Source organism: Phalangium opilio, unplaced genomic scaffold (genome assembly GCF_054372755.1).
Source record: "Phalangium opilio isolate 3A_F unplaced genomic scaffold, DU_Popi_V2 ptg000048l_1, whole genome shotgun sequence".
Taxonomy (NCBI): domain Eukaryota; kingdom Metazoa; phylum Arthropoda; class Arachnida; order Opiliones; family Phalangiidae; genus Phalangium; species Phalangium opilio.
In genome coordinates this window covers 3,288,628-3,314,796 of record NW_028324170.1, presented here as the reverse complement: position 1 = coordinate 3,314,796, position 26,169 = coordinate 3,288,628, and the positions used below count along the sequence as shown (strand labels likewise).

At 34.6% G+C, this 26,169-nt stretch overlaps 1 protein-coding gene across 1 annotated transcript in view; it reads right to left on the bottom strand.

The window, feature by feature from the left end:
* The window catches only part of LOC149673737 (octopamine receptor beta-2R-like), a 143,335-nt gene that overhangs the window by 35,980 nt on the left and 81,186 nt on the right, over positions 1–26,169 (bottom strand). The window contains exon 5 of the mRNA XM_089839438.1: positions 24,305–24,498. The gene's annotated coding sequence lies outside the window, so the exon portion shown is untranslated. The remainder of the gene's footprint in view (positions 1–24,304; positions 24,499–26,169) is intronic.

Sequence of the window (26,169 nt, the reverse complement as noted above, 5' to 3'; positions counted from 1 at the left end):
TCCCTTCCCGTAGGTCCACGACTTTGACGCGCGCCCAGATTACTCTGTTCTCCATTCCTACTTCTAAAATTAAATCTATCCCTGTTAAAATTAAACTGTTAATAGTATTGGCGAATTACTTTAATTTATATTACTTTAATTTTTGGAGGTAGCTGACTTCTTCTAATGAAAAATTATTTTTTTCCCACGCCAAATTCTTACACCGTGACTCAAGATTTGGTATACTCAGCTATTCTCGAATCCCGAATCGTTGCAAGTAACTCGACTATAAGCCTTTGGCAAGCACTTTATAAATACCCTTTTGATTTCAACCCAAATAAATAATTTAAATTTTTTTAAATAACCGCACTTGAATTTCGTGCCAATACTAAAGAATAAAGATACGGGCAATTAAGTAAGGTTATAGGCAAAGAAGACACGTGATATATAGATGCAAATTTATACCTCAACATCTTCCATTTCATAGTTAGGCTTAAGTATATATTCATGATTCTTTCCTTAAAAAACCACTTAGAGATAAACAATATTTTTGTATCGGAAGCTATAATTATTTTCAAAATATCAAAACGTAGGCCTACATAGGGAATGTTTATAAAAACATGTTTTTAATACGAAGGTGAGGATGTTTTTATGGATTCTTATATACGGACGCGTCTTGGCGTTACCTAAAAATCACTAGGTGTCAAATTAAATCAGACAAGTTACCATCACAGGCATTGAATTGGAAGAAAAAAAAGTTCTTGTAAACCCAGGAGCCCCAGAATTTCAGATTTTTCAGCTAAGCCTAACCTTGGGCTGTTGAAGGAAGAAATATAAAAACACTTGGCGCAGCGAATTTTTTTCCACCTTCTGACTCAAAATAAAAAGAAACCCTGGAACGTCTGTACGTTTTACCTCCTTCCTATATATTTGTCAAAACACAACTATTTTTCGTCATTTTTTCATAATTTTTTTCGAATGATTGAAAAGTTAGAACGAGAAAAAAGTGACACCTTTCTGACTCCTGTTGCCCATAACTAGACGTAATATTCGGACACTTGACCAAAAACCACAACATTAATTACACGTGCTCATTTCCCGCCAAAAAAAAAACGATGTTCAGGTGATTTTTTCCCGCCAATATAAATCAAGACACGTGGGTTTTCCCGCCAATATAAATTAATAAACGTGAGTTTTCGCGCCAAAATAAACTAACCGCAACGCACGTGCTTGCTTTCTTGCTTTTTCGCGACTGCAATTTAACTCTAACACGCGCGTGGTTCTTCCCCAAACATAAATTAACAGTTTAGCGCACGTGGTTTCATTTTCCTGCCAAAATAACTGCATGTAACTTGCAATAATAAAAAGACAATTAAATCTCAATATATCACCTCCACGAATGAACTTCATTTTAAAGCTAAACTCTAGACGTTTCAGGTCCTGCAGGGTCTAAAGGAAATTCGGAAACCCCCTCCCGGGACAAGGAAAAAAAAAAGATGAGTGGTTAGACATAACATACGGTATACACTTTCGAAAAGGTTTTCGTTTTTTTTTTCCTCTTTTTAAAAATAGCGTAGCTAAAGGCTTTTTACGTTAGGAGCGGAGCGTTTCTGAGGAAACAGGTGCTGAACAAGACAGAAGCTTCAAATTTGAAGCGCAAGAGCATATAGAGACGAAGAGAGAGGAAAATTCAGTAATAGAAAAATTTAAAACTCCCAAAAAAAAAAACAAAGAAAAAATCTTTTTTTCATTTCAAGGTTTTCTTTTACTATTGGCATCTTCAGCGGAACTTAAAATCGATTTTTCCTTTTCCCTTAAGCTTGCTTAAACTCTCTAATAGTCTAGTACGTTAAACCAAACCGAGAACGCATACAGGGTGTTCCAAAAAGATTGTCCAGATCGAGTTCTACGGGCAATTTTGAGTCGACAATCTAACTTTTGCGACGTTTTGATCTAAAGATCATCCTAAACAAGTTACGAAAGTGTTTTACGGATGACCCCTTAAATTTAATAAACATTGCGTTTTAGCTTCTTAATTAAATTTTATGGGGGTCATCCGTAAAACACTCCAATAATATTTGTTTAGGGTGACATTTTGGAAGAAAAAAAACGTCATATAAATTGTCCATTATTTCTTACACAACTTTCAAAAACAACCTGATAGAATTAGTAAATAATAAGAGCTAAAATAGTCCAGTTACCCAAACTTCCAAACCAATATTCAATCGTATAGTTTAACCCTTTTTGCTGTAAACCAAAGAACCAAAAATGGTCAATATGATATATAAATAGAAACAATGCTGCATTATTCAATCAAGAACACATAAAATCTGAGAACATTCTGAGAGTAAGTGTATATCCATAGTTCATGGCATCCCCGCTGCACTGGCACGAAAGCAGAGAGCGAATAAAAAATGTTCTTGGGTCGTATATGAGTCCCTGATATAATATAACATTAAGGCTTAAGGAAATGATTGAATATATACTACTTCCAAGAAAGACAGCGAAAGACGATCAACGACTATTATTGATTTGGATTGGATATCATGGTTGCGGGTTGTATTTTACGCGCCAAAAATAACTCGGCAGCGCGTACAACACCCGCGTCTAAAACCTGTCTTTATCTTACGACCCTCGTAAAATTCCAATTCCGGTCGCTCCATTAAAGAAGCGCGTAAAAATAGCAGGGGGGAAACTCCCAGAAACTAAACTAAACTATAAGTAAAGGGAAACAATATAATCTATAAACAAGCGGGATTTCCCTATATTTATACACATATTTTCATGCATTTGAAACCATTTTAGTATTTACTGAAAAACGCCGCGTTTTGGTGGCAAAAGTACAAAAGTAAAACGCCATATATCGGTTTGGCCTAGATTTCGAGACGTAATAGCACTCGGTACAATCCTACCATTAAATATAATACGGTTAAAGCTAGATCAATGCCATTACTATCTTAAAAGGATAACGTTAGGTCTCGCGCTTGAAGAATTAGAAAAGAGAGGTTGGATATTTAACTTAAACTCTTCTATACGCTTATAATACGGAATGGGAAGGGAAATTATATTAAGGGGTAAGTATCCAGGTCTTTAGTATCGAAACGATCAATGATTGGACGGTCATGATCTGGAATAACGTGATGAGCGCGAGCTCGGGAGTCGGCGGGACATTGTTCAAAGTTACGTTTCCGAATTGACCCCGAGGTCAAGGTCTAGTCTAGAAAAGCAAAGGCTTAACGCTTGGGAAGTTAGTTCCTACAGTTTTAAATGGAAAAGGGTTACTAAGGAGAGATATTCGCAGTTGCTAGGGGTAACGGGGGGACGCGCTCCGATACGGGTCCCCGACGCCCCAATGGATAAAGACTATGGAATGAGGGGACCCCATAGTCTAAAGAGCTTTAAATGTATATAGTCTACTCTACATTTTGGAGGCAGTCGGGCCTAATGTCCCATAAAGTCTTTCGCTAAAATCAATGTATTTACCAAGTTGAAAATCAAACGAGCATATTCTAGATGCTATAAAAACTACTAGTAAAATTCAGCCAATATACCTCCACGCTTAGCTATATTGATAGTTAGTTCTACTGAATATAAATAGTTATTTGAGATAGTTAATAACAACGAAATTGTTACTCGGTGCAAGACAGTAGGTATAATCTCAAAAGGAGAATTCGCCCTTTTGGAAAAAAGGTAACGTAAAGCGCTGATTGGTCCACAAATACCGCTATTAAAAATTCCAAATACGTTTTCAACGATACAACTACGAACAAGCTCTAGCTTTAACACACAGGGTGCTCTTGATAAGTCTGCCATAAATTAAGGAAATGTTCTTTGGGTGATTTTGAGATGAAAATGTCATAGAAATCAGAAACACCCTGTGCAGTTACAGTTCAAGACTGGTTACAAAATCCAAAAGCGTACTTACACGACGATGGCGTTACGATTGTCATATTCTAAAAATATATCTTTGTTAATGACTCTCTTTTTAACTATCTCAAGGGTTAATTAACCTTAGGAAAAAAAGATTTATTTTGGAAACCCAAGGTCATCCGCCATTCGTTAATGAGGTTCTGCCCAGAAAGAAAAAAGTGTTTTTTCCCTTATGTCACCATCGTTTTATTTATATTCCGTTACAACAATGCTGCTTTTTCAAGTAAGCAAAGGCCCAGTAATACAACAACGATTGCGGAATATATTGTCAAAGAAAAAAAAAACAACTAAAGGTTGTTGGATCCCTAAAACACGGAGAGTTTGGGCGTTGATAGAATGTGTCGGAGAATTCCTTTTTTTTTTTTTAGTGTTTTTTTCTTCTTTTCGTTTTTACGCTTTGGCTGAATCAGCTAGTTCAAAGGCGTCTGTCACTCAAAGCGTTTTTTTTCTCGTGGATCCTATTATTTTAGTTTTTCTGTCTCTTCGGAGTCGTTTTGAATGAGATATAAGGTCTAACTCCTCCCCCTTACGTAACCCTAATAACGTTTGTAGCTTTTTTCAAAATACAATTTGTTAAGCCTACTTCTAAATAGATTTTTAGGCCTAATGGGTAAAGACTATTAATAGTTAGATTTTTAGGCCTAATGGGTAAAGCCTAATTCTAAATAGATTTTCAGGCCTAATGGGTAAAGCCTAATTCTAAATAGATTTTTAGGCCTAATGGGTAAAGACTATTTCTAAATAGATTTTTAGGCCTAATGGGTAAAGACTAATTCTAAATAGATTTTTAGGCCTAATGGGTAAAGACTATTCCTAAATAGATTTTTAGGCCTAATGGGTAAAGACTATTCCTAAATAGATTTTTAGGCCTAATGGGTAAAGACTATTCCTAATTAGATTTTTAGGCCTAATGGGTAAAGACTATTCCTAATTAGATTTTTAGGCCTAATGGGTAAAGACTATTCCTAAATAGACTTTTAGGCCTAATTCGTTAAGATTCATTCTAAATAGACTTTTAGGCCTAATTCGTTAAGATTCATTCTAAATAGACTTTTAGGCCTAATTCGTTAAGATTCATTCTAAATAGACTTTTAGGCCTAATTCGTTAAGATTCATTCTAAATAGACTTTTAGGCCTAATTCGTTAAGATTCATTCTAAATAGACTTTTAGGCCTAATTCGTTAAGATTCATTCTAAATAGACTTTTAGGCCTAATTCGTTAAGATTCATTCTAAAAAGACTTTTAGGCCTAATTCGTTAAGATTCATTCTAAAAAGACTTTTAGGCCTAATTCGTTAAGATTCATTCTAAATAGACTTTTAGGCCTAATTCGTTAAGATTCATTCTAAATAGACTTTTAGGCCCAATTCGTTAAGATGCATTCTAAATAGACTTTTAGGCCTAATTCGTTAAGATGCATTCTAAATAGACTTTTAGGCCTAATTCGTTAAGATGCATTCTAAATAGACTTTTAGGCCTAATTCGTTAAGATGCATTCTAAATAGACTTTTAGGCCTAATTCGTTAAGATGCATTCTAAATAGACTTTTAGGCCTAATTCGTTAAGATGCATTCTAAATAGACTTTTAGGCCTAATTCGTTAAACCTAATTCTAAATGTATTTCAGTTCTAATTCGTTAAGGCTAATTTTAAATAAATTTTAGGCATAATCTCTAAGCCTAATTCAAAATGTATTTTCGGCCTGATCCATTAAGCCCAATTTTAAATAGATTTTAGGACTAATTCGCTAATCCTAATTCTAAATATATTTGAGTTTAGGACATTTATAGGATCTTATAAACTCTGGGAAAAATGGTGGCACGTTTGGTCGATACAAAAATGTATTAAAACGGTATGCACGAGCAAGGGTTATAATTATAGTATATCAAGGTCATTCTAAATTTAATTTCAGAATAGTGGGAATGTAACAAAGGATGATTGTAAAAATACGGTTGACCGATTCGTAGGGATTCATTAATATTCTAACCATGTGGAATTCTTTCCACTAAAATTACCTAAATATGTCCAAACTATTTTTAGAAATAAACTTGAGGGTCAACTTTAACCCCGCGGCGATCCATAATGCATTTCGAGCCAAATAAATATTATTAGAAACCTCTAATCTAAATATTTGAACCCACACCAAAATACGGCTATAAATTTTTAATCCGAATGCATCCAAATTTAAGCAAAGGCTTAACAAAGAAAAAGATTAATCCCTAGTAACGACTAGGCATTTTCCAATCATCCCCGTTGCTATGGGATTAAAGAATGGAGTATAAGAAGCGAAGAAAAAAAATCACTAGAGCTTTAATTTTATTTCACCCCGAGAATTCCAAAAACCTATGAAAAAAATCTAATAATACATTAATTTATTCCCATTGCAAATTTAAAACGAGATGAACTCAATCGAAAACCACCCCGAGTATTCCACCAACTTCATTTTAAAAAATAGTAAGCTCCAGAATTTCACTTATTGCAAATTCGGAAGAATACTATAGATACATACACTTCTTTTCCAATCCCACCCAAGGGTCGTATAATCTTCAATATATTTAGGGGTCCCCTATACTTGAAAGGGTCCCAAAAACAGGAGAAAACCTGGAAGGAAACAGGGCCATCTAGAAATGACCAGGGAAAAGCTTATTCCATGGACTTTATAATGATAAAAAGGATCAGCAAAGAAGAAATTATATCAAGTGACCTTGATTTCCCACAATACAGAGTAACAGATCCTAACTTAAGGGCCACCCTAAACCAGTTACGAAAAACTTGCAAAGGTTAACGGTAATATTTAGTATAGGGCGCTGTCGGTTAGCTGTGGCATAGGGGCTTGCCAACACCCCTCTATGCATTGTAAAGGGACCCACCTGTAAAAAAGCCACAGGCTTAGTGTGGAAATCCCTTCATAGACAAAGCTTAGATTATTAGATGTTTTAGGGATGTCCCCTTATATTAAATTTAAGTAAGAAACTGAAAGACAATGTCCTAATTTAATTAAGGGGTCATCCATAAATCCCTCCAATCATAACTTTGTAAACGGTGTCCTCTCAGCCTTAGGACAGCAAAATGTCATAGAAGTTATATTTTCGACTCAAAATCACAAATATAACCTCCTGAACTTTGGCCCTACCAACTCCCTGTATAGTTTTGGTAATTGACAAAGGTGCTGATCGTTTTCCAATCCCCTATAGGGTTTATAAGATCCATGGCACTTGTTCGTTCTTGAAATCAATAAAAGTGGGACCGGGTCCAATAAGGGATGGATGATAGCGCATGCAACCTTACTCTTTCTTTTTTATATATATTGATATTTCGTGTATCTATTGATTTTGGTTAGTGACCTTCCTTGGGGAAGGTAAGAACCAGAGTTTTTACTCGAGTTGGCGTAAGGTTTTAGGCGCGTAAGGTCTCCCGCGGGATAGATATAGAAACGGAGAAATTGTCGTCTAAATAAGGAGTTATCTGTTAGTTATAGAGAAGCCTGAATAAGGTCAATAGAAGCCTTAGAAGAAGCGGCCCTTACTACGTCACGACGACGCGAAAAAAATCATTGACCGATTTTTCCTTTACCTTTATAGATAACTGATCGATTCTATACATACCCCTTGTACGGTTTTCAACCCCAATATGGCCAATAAACCTTCATTTTGAAGCGGGTCAAAAAAATAAACATAGTTTTTTATTTATTTAAATATACAGTGAAACAATTACTTAGTTTATTAAAGGTCTAATTAAATTAGAAATAAAGGCCTAGCTTTGTCTGTTAATAACGCTCTGACAATTTAGCCATACAAAATACAATTAGTATAAGAAACAGCGATGGTTTAAATCATAGTTAAATCCCTCAATATGGCGGAAAAACCACTTACAAAGCGTTCTAAAAGACCCAATATAATTTGAAAATACCAAACTTCATCCGCCAGTCTGTTAAAAACACTCTGATAGCTTCCAAAACATAAAACCTTGAATTACGCCCAATATGGTCGAAAAACATTTAATTACCCGGAATATGGCCGAAAAAACCTCAATTAACCCTCAACATGACCGGAAAAAACCTCAAATTACCATCAATACGGCCTAAAAACCCTCAAATTACCCTCAATAGGGCCGAAAAACCCTCAAATTACCCTCAATAGGGCCGAAAAAAAATCGAATTACCCTCAATACGGCCAAAAAACCTCGAATGACCCTCAATACGGCCAAAAAAAAACTCGAATTACCCTCAATACGGCCAAAAAAAAACTCGAATTACCCTCAATACGGCCAAAAAAACTCGAATTACCCTCAATACGGCCAAAAAAACTCGAATTACCCTCAATACGGCCAAAAAAACTCGAATTACCCTCAATACGGCCAAAAAAAACTCGAATTACCCTCAATACGGCCAAAAAAACTCGAATTACCCTCAATACGGCCAAAAAACCTCGAATTACCCTCAATACGGCCGAAAAAACCTCGAATTACCCACAAATTCCGACGAACCACACTGCACATTTTTCAGTGCTTAGTTTGCGATATTATAAATTGTTTTTGGAGGTATAAGGAGAAAAGATGTGGGGACCCATCACTACCACGTCCACTACATCCACCACCGTTATGAAGTTAACAACAAAAAAACGATCCCTTAAGTCTTCCTTTTTTGTGAAGCGAGTTATAGATCATAAAAATAACTGAAGCGGCAAATACGATTTTTTTCTTCTTCATCTTCTTCTTGAATCTACTTCAAGCATATTCCCTTTCTTATCCTAGATTCTAATTTCCTTTGGACCAAGAGAAAAAAAAATTGGGGGAGGGGGGAAAGGGGCGGAATTGTTGGGGGTCCCAAAATTTTAATGAGATTTTTATAGAACTCCCCCATCATAAGCCCCAAGCACCGACAAATTATATTTAGCTCCCAAGTTTAGTTTTATCAAATATTAGGGTACGCATTTGTAGCAAAGTTAAATCTCATCGTATAGGCCTTGTTTACTTGATACAATGTATTTCAAAATCACGTTTCAACATGGACCTTATATACCCGTGCAAAAATGCATGGACTAAAAGGCTCGTTATTGGTATGGAGATAACTACTACTAAATCTTACCTCTTTCCTAAAAGTTTAAAAGCTAAGTGCACTGCAAGGAGGATGTAAAATGGGATCTGTATTTCTTCCGGGTATATCAAGGTCACTCAAATTTAATTAACTATTTTCAAAGTACGAGCAAAAAGGGATATCTAGTTTACTAGGGAGAAGGTATAAGATGCCGAAGTATTCGCGCGCCATAGTCCCAGTCCCCCTTTCAAAACACAAGGTGGGGGGAATTAAAAGGAGGCCGGCTATTTCGCCTCTCCTCAGTCGGAAAATATGACTGTAATTTTCGTCATTCGCGTCGCGTTTTCGTGAGTTTTCAAGAACCAATGAGATGCTGGTTGTAATTTAGAGGCTGCAGGATTAACTTCGAACCAACGTTTGGACTGGATTTAGTAAACTAAATATCACTTTATGTTACGATTCTGTTTAAAGATATGAGTCTAATTTGCTCGCAAAAAAGGGGTTTTATCCTTATTGATTTCTAGTCCTCTTTACAATTAAAGTCCATTACATGACTTAAAGGTTATATGATTGGGCTTTCTTTCCTTTTTAAATACATAACTTTTTTTTATAAATAACTACTTTTCTTCAACTCTTCTTTTTAGATTAGCACACGCTAGGAACAATGGGTAAGGTATGTACGTGACGTATAATACTCATACTGTTTTTAGACCATATATAAAAAACGTGCCCGGAAATTTTGTATTTTGTTCAGGTAAGGTTTATTTCTTGGTCGTCGTTGTTGTTGTTGGGGGAAAAACACGATTAGCCGTATTATATACTAGCCTTGTCACTGGCAATCTTGTAAAAACACTGTGTGTACGCGCCTTGAAAGACGAAAATTCTTATTTTCCCAGCTATCATTTAGCGCGTGGTTCCTAACTCTGATTGCTTCCCATCTGTTGCACCTGCTTTACAATTTTACGACGGAGATTGCAAAGTCTTTGCTGCGGTGTGCTCCGAATTTGAACCGAAAACCGGTAGCCATTAGCACCTAAGTCTAAATGCTGTTTTTATTTTTATTTTCTGTTAGATTTTTTCTTTTATTTCAAAACAATATCTAACTGAAATTGTAGTACTTGAGAGGCTTGGTTTGCGAGGTAAGTGGCTTTTTTTTAGAGAGAAAATGTATATCTTTGTAAATGTCTTTCGTTTCAGCCACAAGCCATAATTTCTTAAGAAATTTCGAATTACAGTGCAATAAAAAGTGTATATCATATTCATACTTATTGTTATTACGTTACTTATGTTTTCAGTTGTGAAATACTAAATTCTTAAAATTTAAGAGGAAGCCAGCATCTAGGAGTTTTCAAGCCCATGTTAATCCTATGGCGCCTGTAGAAAGGGTTTACCCTCAACACACCAGTGTTCACGGCAAAGCAATCTTACAGGAAACAAAACCCAATATTTTAAAATAAATAACTAATAAGAATTAAATAACTAATTATAATAAATAAAATATTAAATTAAAGTTACGTGTAAATTACTCCCTACACCTTATATTAATTAATTAATTTAAACTTAGTAATTAAAATTTAATACAAGATAAAAAATGTATTTACTTAAACATAGTTTTCAGGCTAGGATGAGACCTCCAGTCTACCTAGAGGACAAAATAGTCTGCTTTTTTGTCCTCCAAGTAGCCCTGGTCTCCTTATGTAAATAGTATGAATCCTTCTAGCCTGAAAACTATGTATATAAACATAAGAAAATAATATATAGCCCCCTATATATATATTATTTTCTTATGATATAAACTAGAATCTGGCTTCTATAAAAGTAGATGAAAAAAGTAAAACTCCAATGTTTTGATATTTCACTGGATTTTTGGCGGGTTTCTTTGGGGGGGGGGCGAACGAAAAGTTGGTCATGCAGCGGTGGAGTGGTTAAAGCAAAGGAAGCAAATAATACGGTTTTTATAGGCTCCCTGGGAGGTTTCATATTAAACACCATATTTCTTACAATGTTATATTTAGCGTCACAGCGTGCTTGGATGGGAGAGAAAAAATCCCTCCTTTCTACAACGCGGGGAGTCTTCTTCTCTCCCAAACGCCAAGAGCTAAAGCCCAAGGCTTGGGGTTATCCTTACAAAGGAAAAATTAAATTACCAAAACCATATGATAAAAATCATTAATTTCTCCTCAAAGTAGCATGCAGACGATATAAATTGTTATTTGATCTACTGGATTTTTTTTAAAAAAAAGGGTTACAACTTCAAGTGAGTATAAAAGGGTCATCTCTGTCCTGGAAAATATACGCTTTATTGTCCCTTGAAAAAGCAAATGACCTTGGGCAGTCACTCTCATGTATATAGCAATAGTCAGTGAGGCGTGTGACCGACCACTTGAAAAAAAAGAATACCCGAGTGCCCCAGACCCCGAGCTATAACAGGGTAGCCAATAAAAATCAAAGGAGACTTTAGAAGAGATATGGTCCATTTTAAAACATCCTGACATCTTTAAAAAAAAACCTCCAGTCTGGTTTAGTTATTTCATCTCAGCCTTTATGATAGTATAATACTACTAAAATCATAAATCCGTTTTTGCTAAAATATAGTTGTTTCCTATATACTAACCATTTATTTTAGTGTGCACATTCAGTAAGGGGGTATGTTAGTAGTAAACCCCTTATACTGTAGTAGGCAAATTCAATCCCATTCGAATAACTAAACCATCCTGAGCTGTCTGTCCTTGCTAAACTGCTAGTTGTAAACAGAAGACTCAAAATCTAAAGATTTCGGAGAAATTTGGGGCTTAGAATCTCCCTCAAAGAGAGTCAAATTCTGTATTCGCCGAGCACCGAATACCTACCTAACTACGCATTCAAAAAACACTATCGCAAATATACGTTGCTACATTTGTATTTGAAGATACTCGTAACGTTTCACCATAAGCTTATAAGATATGTTCCATAAGTATGACACTTAATTCCTACACTTCGTAATGCTAGCTAGAGACTTACGAATTCGGTATTCGCCGAGCACCAAATTCCATGCATATTTAAAAAAACTACCGCAATATACGTTAGTAGATTTGTATTTGAAGATATGCGTAACGTTTCATTATAAGCTTATAAGATATGTTTCATAAGTATAACACTTCGTAATGCTAGAGACTTACGAATTCGGTATTCGCCCTGCACCAAATTCCATGCATATTCAAAAACCACTAAAGCAAATATACGTTACTATATATTCGTATTTGAAGATACACGTAACGTGAATTTCACCAAATAAATTTAAAATATCTATGATTAGTAATTAGATTTGGAACAATAATTGAACTGTCTCTAACAACACGGCAATACCTTCTCAATTACTAATTGGTTTGAATCCCAAATGACGCGCGCAGGTTAAATCAATGCATTACGTGGTATATAATCGACTTGGGGTACAGAGCTTTAGATTAAATCAATATTAATTATCTACAAGACTTACATGGTCATGTAGAATAACAATAACTTAGAAATAACAATGAAAGTTTTGTACCGCTAGGTCATCCAATTAGCAATTATACTGTTTCCAAAATGAAAAACTATTCTATTAAAGTATACTTTAAGCTATAGTTTTAATTAAGAGCCTTATAATTTTTCCCTTAATTAGTCAAAACATTAATTAACTTCCATTAATACCCAAGGAATTAAATGTTCAAAGTGTCCCGATACCTTCAATAATAATAAACAAGTTATAGAATATATTATAAAACAAACAAGCTTGGTATATACCGAAAGATAAAATTTAATTAGCTTTTGGTAATTTAATTCAAGCTATAACTCGAATTTTCAACTGAAGAAACTTCGTTAGCACAATGTAATGTAAAATTGTATATCGTATAACCGCAAATTTTAAAGTAAAATGTATTATTTACAATCTTACCAAGACACTAAAGGGCAGACAATATTGAAAGATACTACAGTTTGGTATTGATTCAGATTCACAATCTATCGCGTTACCAAGGCGCTAAAGGACTACATCGCTAGAGGAAATAAGAGATGAAGAATTCATTTTTACAATTGCAATTAAATCTGAAATAAGCCGTTGCACAGATGCTCCGAAATCGATCAATATAATATAAAAGGGTAATTCGATTCAAGAAGCGAGAAAAGTAACTCCCTCTCTTTTCGACCATTGATTTTATTATAAAACTTAGAGTGAGATCACGAGCGATATTCGAATCATAGAAATAGTCTACAAATTAGAGTCAATTTAAGAAAACAATAGGCAAAACCCTGCAGCGCGTGATTTTATTATAAAGAGGTTTGCGTAGTTTTATTGAACTCTTAGGATGAGATAAGAAATTTCACGCGCAAAATTAACGATCCGAATTTTATAGTTTTCTTGTAAAAATCATAACACATTTTCCATTTCCTGATATAGTATATATAAAAATACAGGTATTTTTCGGTCATATATTAAATTTATATTTTTACATCTATTAAAAGTTCTCAAACTTAAATTCGGAACTACCTAAGTTAAAACCCAATAGAGAGTTTAAGAAATTCACCTAAAAAAAATAAAGTGTAATCAAAGTTAATTTAAATTTCTCAAGAAACTGTACGTGAAGTTAATCAAATTTTAATTTTAATTAGTAATGTAGATATTTTCGTATTTATAATAAAACTCATCCTTAAAAAGGCGTTGAAACCAGTGGTATTCCTATAGTAAAATAAACCCTTTCCAACACTGTACATTCATTATTGATTCCTATATGGGGCTAGTTGCAGAGAAACGAACCTGACATCTATGAAAAGTTACTACAGCTTTCTTTTTAATTAATATTGTAGTTAAAATTAATTATTTAATTAAGCATGGTGTTAACCAAAACCAAGAAAAAACAAATAGGATTTAAAAACAAGTGGTGTTAAAATATAGCGTATAAGAATTCAAAACAAAGATGGCATAAAATTCGAACCAAATACCGAATTTGGACCGAAATCTGATAAAATATACAAAATGAGATAATCAATACTATTTAAGCATAAACAGGGTGTTTCTGATAAGATTAGACTGTCGTAAATTACAGGGTGTATTCTTTGCGTTAAACTAAATGGAATGAGACTCAAGGAACTTATACTGAAGACTATTGAATTCTGATATGTCTTACTTGACACATTTGTGACTATTTCCTTCGTTTTATGATCCAATAAATGTTTGGAAGCAAATAAATCTTGTGGATCGCCATGTTCCTTGAGTTACTTTCCACACAGTTTTACCCAAAGATTACACACCCTTTGATTTTTAGTAAACTTATCAGAACACACTCTGTATAACAAGTAGGCCTAACAGATTGATTGAAAGCGGTTTACTATTGAAGAAATAAAATATTCCGGAGAACTACACAGCATACTTTCATCCTTTCATTTTCTTTTGTATTAAAACTACCTTTACTAGGTACGGACGGGATCCAATCATATTACATACACACCATCACGTGTCTAAAAAATTTTCAATCTTTCTCGTCTCTATAGATATGAGTACGGAATACATTTTAAACTCATCGAAGGTGATGAAGGGAAAAAAAACCTTTTTCGTTCCATCACACGAGGGTTCAAACTCCAAAAATGAAATATCTTTGAATTATGCAAAAGGATACACGATTTTCCACTTTAGTCATTGGCATCCGATGTTCCCACACTCTTCCCTCATATACCTATATAGATACAATCTTTTTTCCTCCCATAGGAAATACGAGAGGATTAATTCCCAGTAACCTCAATAGAATCAACATTTCCCTATAATAGAGTGTATAATTGTAAAAATTACCATGGTAAATTTACGGCGTCATTGGAGTAATTATACAAATTTTTCGCGTAATTTCATAGTAAAATTTGCTAACTTACAGCGTTACTTCGCGAAGTTGCAAGGTTAATTGTCAAAATCTCAAGGTTAATTGTCAAAATCTCAAGGTTAATTGTCAAAATCTCAAGGTTAATTGTCAAAATCTCAAGGTTAATTGTCAAAATCTCAAGGTTAATTGTCAAAATCTCAAGGTTAATTGTCAAAATCTCAAGGTTAATTGTCAAAATCTCAAGGTTAATTGTCAAAATCTCAAGGTTAATTGTCAAAATCTCAAGGTTAATTGTCAAAATCTCAAGGTTAATTTTCAAAATCTCAAGGTTAATTGTCAAAATCTCAAGGTTAATTTTCAAAATCTCAAGGTTAATTGTCAAAATCTCAAGGTTAATTGGTAAAATCTCAAGGTTAATTGTTAAAATCGCCAATTCGCGTATCTATGGGTAAAAAAACCAATATACAAACCATTTGTCTTCACTGCTATTTTCACTCAGATAAAACTAAAATTACTTCATAATATATTAGTCAATGATAACCTTAAAGCCTATATAAAGGTCATAGGTTAACCCTGAAAATAGTGTTCCGGTCCTCTTTTGAGTATAATACCTATTTTAACACTGACCCCTTTTTAAAATTCCCTTAGTAAGGTTAACGCCTTAACACGCGGCGCGGGTCTTAGGAGTATAGCTATAGTAATCAGAATAGACTCGCCCTAACTTTTCCAGGAAAGATTTCTTCCTAATTGAAGTCGTATTCATTATACGCCCAATTTTTGGGTGCGGATCTTTGATAAGTTTTAATACGATGGCAAAGGCTTAATATCAACCATTGATCATAATGGAAAATAACTTTTTTTTTCTTGAATAATATTGATTTGAGGGAGGACCGAATATCATTGATTTTTTTATTAGACAAGACTAAAATAGATCTAACATGGAATTAAAGATGATTTTTCAAGGATTTTTATAATCAATAGGTGTGTGATAGTTTGGTCAATAAGTCCAGGTAAGAAAGAAGACTTGGGAACTCATCCTTGACAGGGTTAATTGCCACATGGTTATGGTTTACATTTGAAAATTTTAAATTGACTTTTCAAGTATTTCCATGTTTAATTACCTCTCCGAGTGACGATGACGTCACGGAGAGGTATTACACGTGTCTGTCACCGCGTTTGCAGTTGGCAAATCGGAACAAACGTGGTTTTCTTATCCCTTACTGTGAATCAATCGCCTATTTCCAAAAATTGTTAAAGAGGCATACGCTTGAATTGAAACGTCAACAATATCTACGTTTAAAATTATTTTAGGAATAAAGTTTCTTAAAACGATTTAACTATAATTAAGCTAAATTAATGATGATTAAAATAATAAATATCAATTATATTTAATTAATTAATTATTTAAGAAAAACGTTTTAATTGCGTCTCGACTCGGAGAGGTTTATTTTGGTTTCCCCAACTTGTTTGTTATGCATGGATTTGACCAACTTCAAAAGCTACAGAGGAAGTTATTTAAGTAAGGTATACCTATACATTTGAAAAATTAATATCCAATAGCCAATAGTACGGAAATGCACGTACTCGATTGTCCCTGGACCAAAATAAAACTTCATTATTAATATATAACTTTGGGGCTAATAATAATTTTTCGTAATAAATATATATATATCTTAAGAATTGTTGGCCGTATCTTCTCTATAGCTTAGCTGCTGCAGTTTCTTCAAGAAAACATCGTCTTTGATAAATGAGATATTATAAGCGACCTAAATAAGAATACAGAAGTGCAGGATAGATTGCATTAGAGAGGCCCTGCTCTATTACGCTCGTGTCAAAATAAAATAGAAAGGTTAAGTCGCACCCCTTGTCCCGAAAAGTTACCAATAGACACTTTTGTGCAAAAGTTGAGGGTGTTTGACCAGCTGGTTTTCTTAGGACAAAACATTAATCTGTACGTGAACAACTAAGACGTTAAATATGGCTTCAAATAGAAGGACTGTGGTGGAGTCTTACCCTACGCGAAGCAGACGACACTGCCCCCTTCCCCTTTCTGGTGTAGTAAGTCTAAACTTTAGCCACGCGAGGCTAACCCTTTCGCTTAACCTCTCTAATATACGAAAAAACCTTGAATCCACTTTTCTAATTTTGTCAAGAGACTCAAGTAAGGAAGGGGACAATAAATTGAAATGTCTATGCCCTAGTTATGAAGTTATTTTTAGGGTCACGCACAAGCTACTGGTCATTTGTCCGCCGCCACTTTGACCTTTTTGACCTTTCACTTTTCTTTTCTAAATAAAGTAGTTTTGACTGACTACAGCCATAAATAACGTAATTAATGTAAGTAAAAGGAACTTTGTTTGCAATATTTTCGAGATAAAATTTAGTTTTTTTAATTATTTCGAGATTTAATCATGATAAACCCAATTTTTTAGTATCATTGAATAGAGGGCAATTTGCGCTATCACACCCCAAGGAGTCTTGGACTGAAATTATACCTAATGTATACATTAATTAAACGATCCAACGATTTAGAGATAGTATTCTAAAAGACAGACAAACGTAACTTTTTTCATAAGATATAACCCCTTACATAAATAGCGTATTTATATTTCAGATTATATTGAACAACCTATAGCACAATTCGCATATGTACAGGATGTTTCTGATAAGTCTGCCATAAATAAAAGAGGATGTTCTTTCGGCGATTTTGAGTCGAAAATGTATAAGTTCTATCTCCATTTTGCCGTCCGGGCCACTGTTTTCAAGTAAAGACTTAAGTTTTTCAGGGAGACCCTTAATTAAACTAGAAATCATTATCTTTCAGTTTTTTAATTTAATTTAAGGGGGTCATTCGTAAAATACTCCATCCAATCTTAACTTGAAAACAGTGGCCCCGGATGTCAAAATGTCATAGAACACTATCGACTCAAAATCGTTCACCCAAAGAACATTCCCTATAATTTACGGCAGACTTATCAGAACCACCCTGCATATAAAAAACAAACAAGTAAGTAAGTACTACGGCACTCTAGAAACGGAAATGAATCAAGGATACTACTTCCGGTTTTTCACATACACTAACTCTTCAGCTACATAGGACTATAAAGCGCAAGTAGGGTCGCTTTGAACGATAAATTTGGTTCCTTCCAATAATAGTAACAAAAGCTAAAGGAAAACAAAAATGGGAATAGGACAGTCTTATATCCTCAATGCTCGTGTTAGGGTTATTAAACCGCACCAGGAATGGATATTCCATTGATTTTTAAGACCCGCATCGACTGCAGGCTCTTCCCAAAAATGGAGACACGGAGGAAGAGAGAGTAAGTTATAATGCGAAAATGATATAAAACTCCGCCGCTCTGAAAGACTTAGCAAAATCGGGACAGAGAGGGTCAGACCCCAGAAGAAAAGTTTCAAAACTAGAAGAAGCCCATTATGTGAAGAACATTGATTAACATTGGATATTTGAAAGATGCAGGGAAATGCTTTGATTATGCCGTAGACAAAATTGTTCTCTGTCCAAGGATACCAAGAACTTGGCTCTACAACAACCACAACCCCAAATAATTGAGATAATTAAAAATATTAATTTTAATAAAGATCAACTTTTGCACCTCAAAACCCTGACATTGTAAAGGCTAAATAGAATTGCTTCGAGTATGTCATAGAAAAAATTGTTGTCTGTTCTAGGGTACGAAAAACTTGGCTCTACAACAACCACAACCCAAATAATTGAGATAATTAAAAATATTCATTTTAATAAAGATCAACTTTAGCACGTCAAAACTCTGGCGTTTAAGTAAAATGCTTCAAGTATGTCATAGATAAAAGGGTTGTCTATTCAACGGTGCCAAATACGTGTTCCTACGACAACCAGAACTAAAGTAATTAAGATACTAATAAATAATAATTAATTTCTAGATCCCCTTGCCTTGGGATCAAAATATAGAACAAATTTGATAAGTCAGAACTCTGGTTATCAGTTTAAAAGACGCGGTTAAAATTGTACACAATATAATACCTCAAGTCGCACTGTATGAACTTAGAATTACACCAATCAGGGCTCGAGAAAATTACAGAATTTTATAAAACAGACCAATTATAAGTTCCCGTAGATATAACGTAACTTTTACTTCAACTTGACCACCTTCTGTCATTTAATAAGGAGAGGTTATCTAAGCCTAAAAAGTAATAAAAACTTGGGGAAAACCCAATATGACGGATAAAGATTTGACCCCAAAAACGTACTTGGTTGGACAATATGTAATTCTCTCTCTTTTTTTTTCAATCGTAAAATGACACTACACGTCAAAGCCAGAATTAAGCCTAATAGAGTTGGTATTAAAAACGAACATATCTCACAACTAACTAAGAGTATAGCTTATGCTTAGAAAAAAAGACAAAAAGGAAGAAACAAGACGGCCCAAGGGCTCGTAATAGTAGCCATATCGTACGAGTGAATAGCCCCTCTATACCCTACCCTAATGAGTGGATAACCCCTCTATACCTTACCCTAATGAGTGAATAGCGCTATCTTTTTCAATGCTTAAATGATTTACCGTGCATAAAATCAGAGTGAATAGCCCCTCGATTCCCCACTCTAAACAGTGATTAAATTATAACCGTATAAATTTACTTATGCTGTAATTCTAATATTCCGGCGAATCGAAGAACAGATAGTTTTTAGTGATAATCCCCTCGATGAGTTTACAACATAGACTTATGCCGATGCACACTTATCGCATCTTATAAATTTCTAACAAGGACTTATGCCCAGAAACTTTTGAAAGAGAAAGTTTAGTTATAGTGATTACGCATTTTAGTGATTATCCCCTCGAATTACCTTTAGCAATGCTAAAATGATCAAACGCATAACGCTCATTTAACACTATGTTAGCTCTATCTAAACCCACATTTGAATTAACCGCCAAAACGTTCCAGTCAAACATAACATAGATGACGATAGCTACCAAACGAGAACGAAACACATGAGGAGCGCGGTAGAAAAATCGTTGTCTATTTAATTAGCACATACATAAAAAGAAAATAAATATAAAAACCCCAAACACACAAATTCATAAGTATCCGACCCCACAGATAAAAATTCAAAAGTTTCCGACCCCACAGATTAAGAGGTACCCCACCCCATATCACCCCGACATTTTAGAGATAAAAAAATAATAAAAAACTCGGAGTTTCTATCAAGTCTCTATGGTTTAGTGGTTAGAACGTTTGTCTACTACCCCAGCGACCCGGGTTCTATTCCCGGGTCTGACCTGAAAAAATTTTAATTATAATTAAATCTCTAACCGAGCCCAGTAACCCCTATGGGTGGGTTGTGGTAATATAAAGTTCCTTTTAAGCTAAAATCTGACGATAACGAAGCGACAACCCCGGCCACTACTACTACTACTACTACGGCTCGGGTCAAACTAAGAGCCTATCGTATACTACGATATGGCTAAAAATTGGCGCGTGCGAGGACATTAATATTATACGAGAATCGGATATTACAAAAGAGTGACCGAAGGACTGACCGCTGGGCGAATGGTCAAGAGAAACGAACGTGAGCCTATTAAAACTGGGGTAAAAACGTGCTGGTATAAAAACTGAAAAAGATTAGAGACAAAATGTCGTAACTCGTACAACTAAATCATAGCGGAGATAAGATATTTTGGATAGGTTATATTATGAGACGTAGAAAATGTTGAAATAACGACTTGCGGACTTGAGGATTTTCATTAATAAAACACTGAGAATTGACCAGCAGTATTTATAACAACCATGGAAAATTATAAGGTCAAAAGCCCCAGAAGATTCTTATTAAAAAAAGATTTACTGGATACTCAGTTAAGACTAGTTTATGAAAGAGATTTTTCTAACGTGAAAAACCGATTTTTAATGTTTTCAGCTAAAAAGATATTACTGGACACTCAATTAAGATTTTACGAAGAAGATTTTTCTCCCGTAAAAGACCGGTTTTTACTGGATACTCAGTTAAAAGTTTATGAAGGAGATTCTCTCACATTAAAAACCGGTTTTTAATGTTGTTAACTAAAAGTATACTAATGCTAAATACTAGGTTAAATAAACATGAATTCTCACTAGCACACTTAAAAACTTTAGCATCACTGACCACTAAAAGTAACAAAATTCCAATAAAAAATCCGCTTTATTTTAATAGTTATTTGGGTCCATTAAAGCCTAAAATGACCAAATCAAATTTTAATTTAAGACATACCTTCCCCGTCATCTCGGTAGAGCGTTCGATAAGATTTGAAGGGACTATTATTTCTAAAGAGCGTATAACAAAGTGGTATGCTCCGTGCCCGCTCATAATACAGCCCCGAAAAAAGCGCAGTATCAAAGCAACGAACCGAATTTAATGCAGTCATCGAACACACAGCCGCAGCAACTCGGCGAAGTTCAAATTGGAAATAAGAAAATTGAAAATTGCCATCAGGGAATCTATCAATTTTGTTTTTAACCGTGTCCTTGATTCAAAACCATTTTTTCTATTAAGCTAAGCCTAAAATTTGATATTTGAAACGAACCGAGGGGTAAATAAAATATTTGGAAAAATATAATAAGTCTAAATGTTGACAAGAGTCCCGTACATTATAGCGAGTTATTTACCCCTCGAAATAGTATTTACAACTTTATACACCCACAGTCAAAAACATACTTTTACTATACCGAATAAAATTAGGCTTAGGGACTTAATCTATATCTATACAGGGTGTTACAGAAAGGAATGTCAGAAATTAAGAGGGATGTCCTTTGGGTGCACGATTTAAGTCGAAAATATAACTTCTATCTCCATTTTGATTCCCCTAGGGGACACTGTTTCAAGTTATGTTTGGATTATTTTACGGATGACCCCTTAAATTTAACTAGGATACCAAAAGACGATGATAATTTAATTCAGGGGTCATCCCTAAAACACTCCAAACATAACTCGAGTTCGGAACCACGAACCCTCTATACCGTATTTCCAAAAACCCACCTACATCATTAATAATAACCAAGTTGCAAACAGATTAGGCTTAGCATATAGTTCTTGAAATTATAATAAAACTTACATAACATTCGTATCCATCTTCTTAAACTTTTTTCACGCATAAATTATAGTATTTTAGCGGCTTATATCGCCTCGAAATCACACTGAATTTATAACTAAAAAAAAAAATATAAAAACAGCTCAGAAACCACGCGTTAGAAAAATCTTCCCGAAGTTAAAAGTCAAAATAAGAAATTGCAAAGAAAAATAATTTCTAACTTCGCGCCGCTAAGGAATTCTAAACAATAAAACACCATAGGGTTTTCCCCAAAAACATTTCAAATACGTTACTTCATTCATATAAAGGTGGACTAACGTCATGATTACGTCACTGGGAATGTAACTTAAGAATCGCGTATTCCCTTAGCGTATCTAAATGTATACGTGAAACAAACTATAAGAGTATTCAATGTCACTTGTCTATAAAAACGAAGGCAGCGTTGGTTTTATAGTATGAAATAAAGTAAGGTCAATTAGACTAACGGCAGGGCAGGTTAAATTATATACGGGGGAATTAAGGAGATGCCAAGATGGCTTAATTCACTTTCAAAGTATATATTATTATAGCAATAGAGATTTCTTAAAAATTGTTTGTTCTAGGCATGAAAAATAAATGAATATAATTAGCATTTTTCTTAAATAATTAATTTCTTTACGTTTATCAACGGTTGAAACAACAACAACACGGACCTTTTTACAACACGCCCCCTTCCCGTGGATAACATGTCCTTGACTATTAGTTAGTGTCTAAACTCAACAAAGCGCGACATTTATTGTATATAGTTCTATTCATTCTAAAACATAGTAGATTTTATCCTATTTTGAAAACAATAGGTTGGGGAGTATCGAGAAAGACCAAGCTTCCAAAACATACAATGACCTTTTCGAATTGACCAGTCGGAACCACTTGTTTTGGGAAAGGAAATATCATGGACCTTATAAACATCATATGGGATAGGAAAAGAGAGTGATTTCTTTGTAGATCCACAAAAATATGGTAACTGTATGCACGAGAAAAGATGGTATAAAGATGGGAAGTTGATGCTAGCAGCCTTGGTAGTTCTCGCTTAATTTCCTTTCTTATTTATTTGTTATATTTTCCTAGTAATATCCGGTTCACCGTATTTCAGCCAATAAGAGGGCTAGAGAAAGATGCGCACTCACACCGGAATCTTTCAAAGCGAGAAGCCTTCTACTCCCCCTTTTTATACTCTCTATGGTACGAGCAAGAGGAACGTTCAAATTCTAGTATATCAAGGTCATTTAGGAACTGTTTTAAACTTGGAGCACGTGGGACATAAAACTGAGAACCCGTTATATTTTCCCTCTGGTACACCAAGGTCAATCTAAATTAATTAATTTCAAAGTTATCACTGTTAAAAGGAGGAAGTAATTAATGTATAGCTCACTACGTAATATATGCTAATTTGGTCGCAAAAACTAATTACTTCTTAATTTGCTTATCGTCTTTTAGAACTAATGATTCAATGGTGGAAATTACTATAGCTAAAGACGCGTGGAACACGAACGTTACGCCTTTTCAGTTCATACCAGCACAAACCTTACAACATAAATGTACAACTAACTACCCCCAAGGATGTACAATACGTACATACGTTTAAAATTTAAAATAAAATTGAATTGCATTTTAAAATTAAAAAAAGAAACAAGCTCGTTGTTTTCCTTGAATTTTCTTTGCTAAGATGGGCGGTTTTCAGGGAAAAATTCATTTCAAACTAAAAATGTCGACCCGGTCATTACAAAAGCATGCGAAATTAGCATACGCGTGACTTTAACTCACTCGAGATAGGATCTCGTGAAGAAATGACGTAAACTCCCCCCTCCCGCCCCTTTTATAAAATGACGTCATACACTAGACTAAAAAATTAGCTTATACACTATGGTTAAAAACTTGAAAATTACTCGATTTGCTTGGCTTGTTTTCAAAGTATTCGTGAAGAGGAATCGTTGATATTAATTCGTTTCAAATTAAAGATTTATATTAGCACCATATACTTTCCGTATTCGTCAAGTTCCGAGCGATTACTCGTCTAAAGACAAGCACCCCATACTAAAACCTTGATAGTACCAGGGATAGATTTAATTTTAGAAGCAGGAATGGAAAACGGTTTGTATTTACTTCAGTCCGACTCATAGCCCATTATAGAGCCCCTCCCTCTAACACGTAACGAAAAATTTTAAATTATCTTATCGGCTCACCTAAACTACGTTTTGATGACGTGGCTGACGGGGACGGCGAAAAATACTTAGTTCCTTTTTACCTCTGTCACTATGACCAGCCTCTTCTTTCAATGGGAGCATCTAGTGGTATTGTTGTAAACTAAACCACAGCCGAGACTTGCTTTAAATGTTCGCGGCATTCGGCAAATGTCGAATATGTGTAGCCGGCTTAACATTGATAGAAATGTTTTGCCAAAAAAAAAACAAAAATAAATAAAACATTTTATAGACTTACTCGGTTGGCATGGTAATCTTTGAAAATGCAATTCTTTCTCGTTCTTTTCCTGATCCTGAATTTGTGATTTTTTCCTGATTTCGTTTGGAAAAATTTCTTTGATCTTTACTTTTTCCCATTTTTCGGATTTTTTTGTTTCCATTTGGTCGAATGTAATCCTTTCTTCAATCCATTTTCCTCTCAGAATTTTATTTCTAAAAGTAAGATAAAAAAATAAAGCTTATTAAGTAGAATAGTCGAACATTAACGGCGGAAAAGCGAAACGAGTTCACGAATGAGAAATTCAAAAAGATTTCTGATCAAAAACTATATAATTCGATAATGTATGGAAAAACCAAGGCTTTAGAGTTTCAAACTTAGAATAAGACCTTAAAAATAACATTATCTTTATTTAAGAATTAATTGTGATTAAGATTTGCACTTATTTCGATATAAAACTCACAGTGAAACTTAAAATAACTATTAATTAAACCTAATTAGTAGGCCTACCATTAAACTTCGTTAAGCCTAATTTTCAAAAAGTAATCATTCAATTTCGTAAAACTCGCGTGCCATCTCAGTGCGTGACATTGCAGGGTAGGGAAAGCAACACAATTATCTAACCAGGATGAAAATTTGGAAGAAAAAAAAATATATTAATAAACTTCAAAATAAAATAAATTTTCACGATAAGCCTTGGTCCCTCAAGGCTTGTAGGGACCAAGGCTCGTAAGCTAACCATACATATCCCAATGGTAATATTTTGGAGAGCTAATTCGATTCGATGAATAATGGTTCTCGTAAATTTCGGTTGGGAAAATTCGGCTCACGTCTTGCTTTTGGTCGCGAGCGGGCGAGGGGCCCCAAAACAGTAATGAGGTTTCTGCGGGTTGGTCTTTGGTTCCATCGCCCAAAATGTAAACTTTGGCGTCTCTAGGCAATCAGTATACGTTATAATTGTCAAGGCAACCGATTATATATAGCGTCAACTTAACCTGAAAAACAATAAAACATTTGGGCCCCCAATTTCACCAAGGGAGAGCCAGTTCGCAACAAATTAACTTAAAAGCAAAGTTTCGCGCTTCCGGGTAGATTGTTTGCCTCGGGAAGATTGAATAACTAAATGTTCAGCCTTTTCATGGCGAACGTGCGTCGTCTGCTTATACGCTTTTGATTCCCTCGAAACCTAATTAAATTTGACACCGGTTTGTGTCCATCAAAGGGTCTTTATTGAACTTTGTATACCTATATGGAATTTGGTTATAATCAGAGCAAATACGACATCAAAATTACGACGTAAGGTTAGGAAACAAAGTAGCGCTTAATAAGGTGGAATACCAGCAACTCAAATTTCAGAATATCCTTTGAAGTTTGAAACGGGTCTATATATACAGTTAAATGTATGCGTAAATTTAATTAACCCTTTTTGCTAGGGCTGCGGACAAATATTTACTTGGGAGAGGAATCGACGCACACAAACATTGAATATTTTTTGAGACTCATTTAAAAGAACCGCAAATTATTTAGTATCGTTGGAAAAAGGAGAAATAGGGCTATAACATATTCAAAGGATTTAACTGTATCTCTTATAGATCCAGAGTTATAAGACTCCAAAATGGAGCTTAAATAAGATAAAAAAAATTGCCAGCTATCATATTTTTCGCTTTCATTATGTACCTAGGCGACATAACAATCATAGTAGACCTCTTTAACAGGACAATCGGGAGAAATAAAACCTAGGTGGGCAGAGGAAAAAAAACGCGTTATTTTTTCGGACGATAAATCCAAAGAATAGAAACGGGAATAGAGTCAATCTCTATATCCATTCTCTATCTAACTCTAGGTAGTATCCGAGCTAAGCGTGGGAGTACGTCTGGGGAAAATGC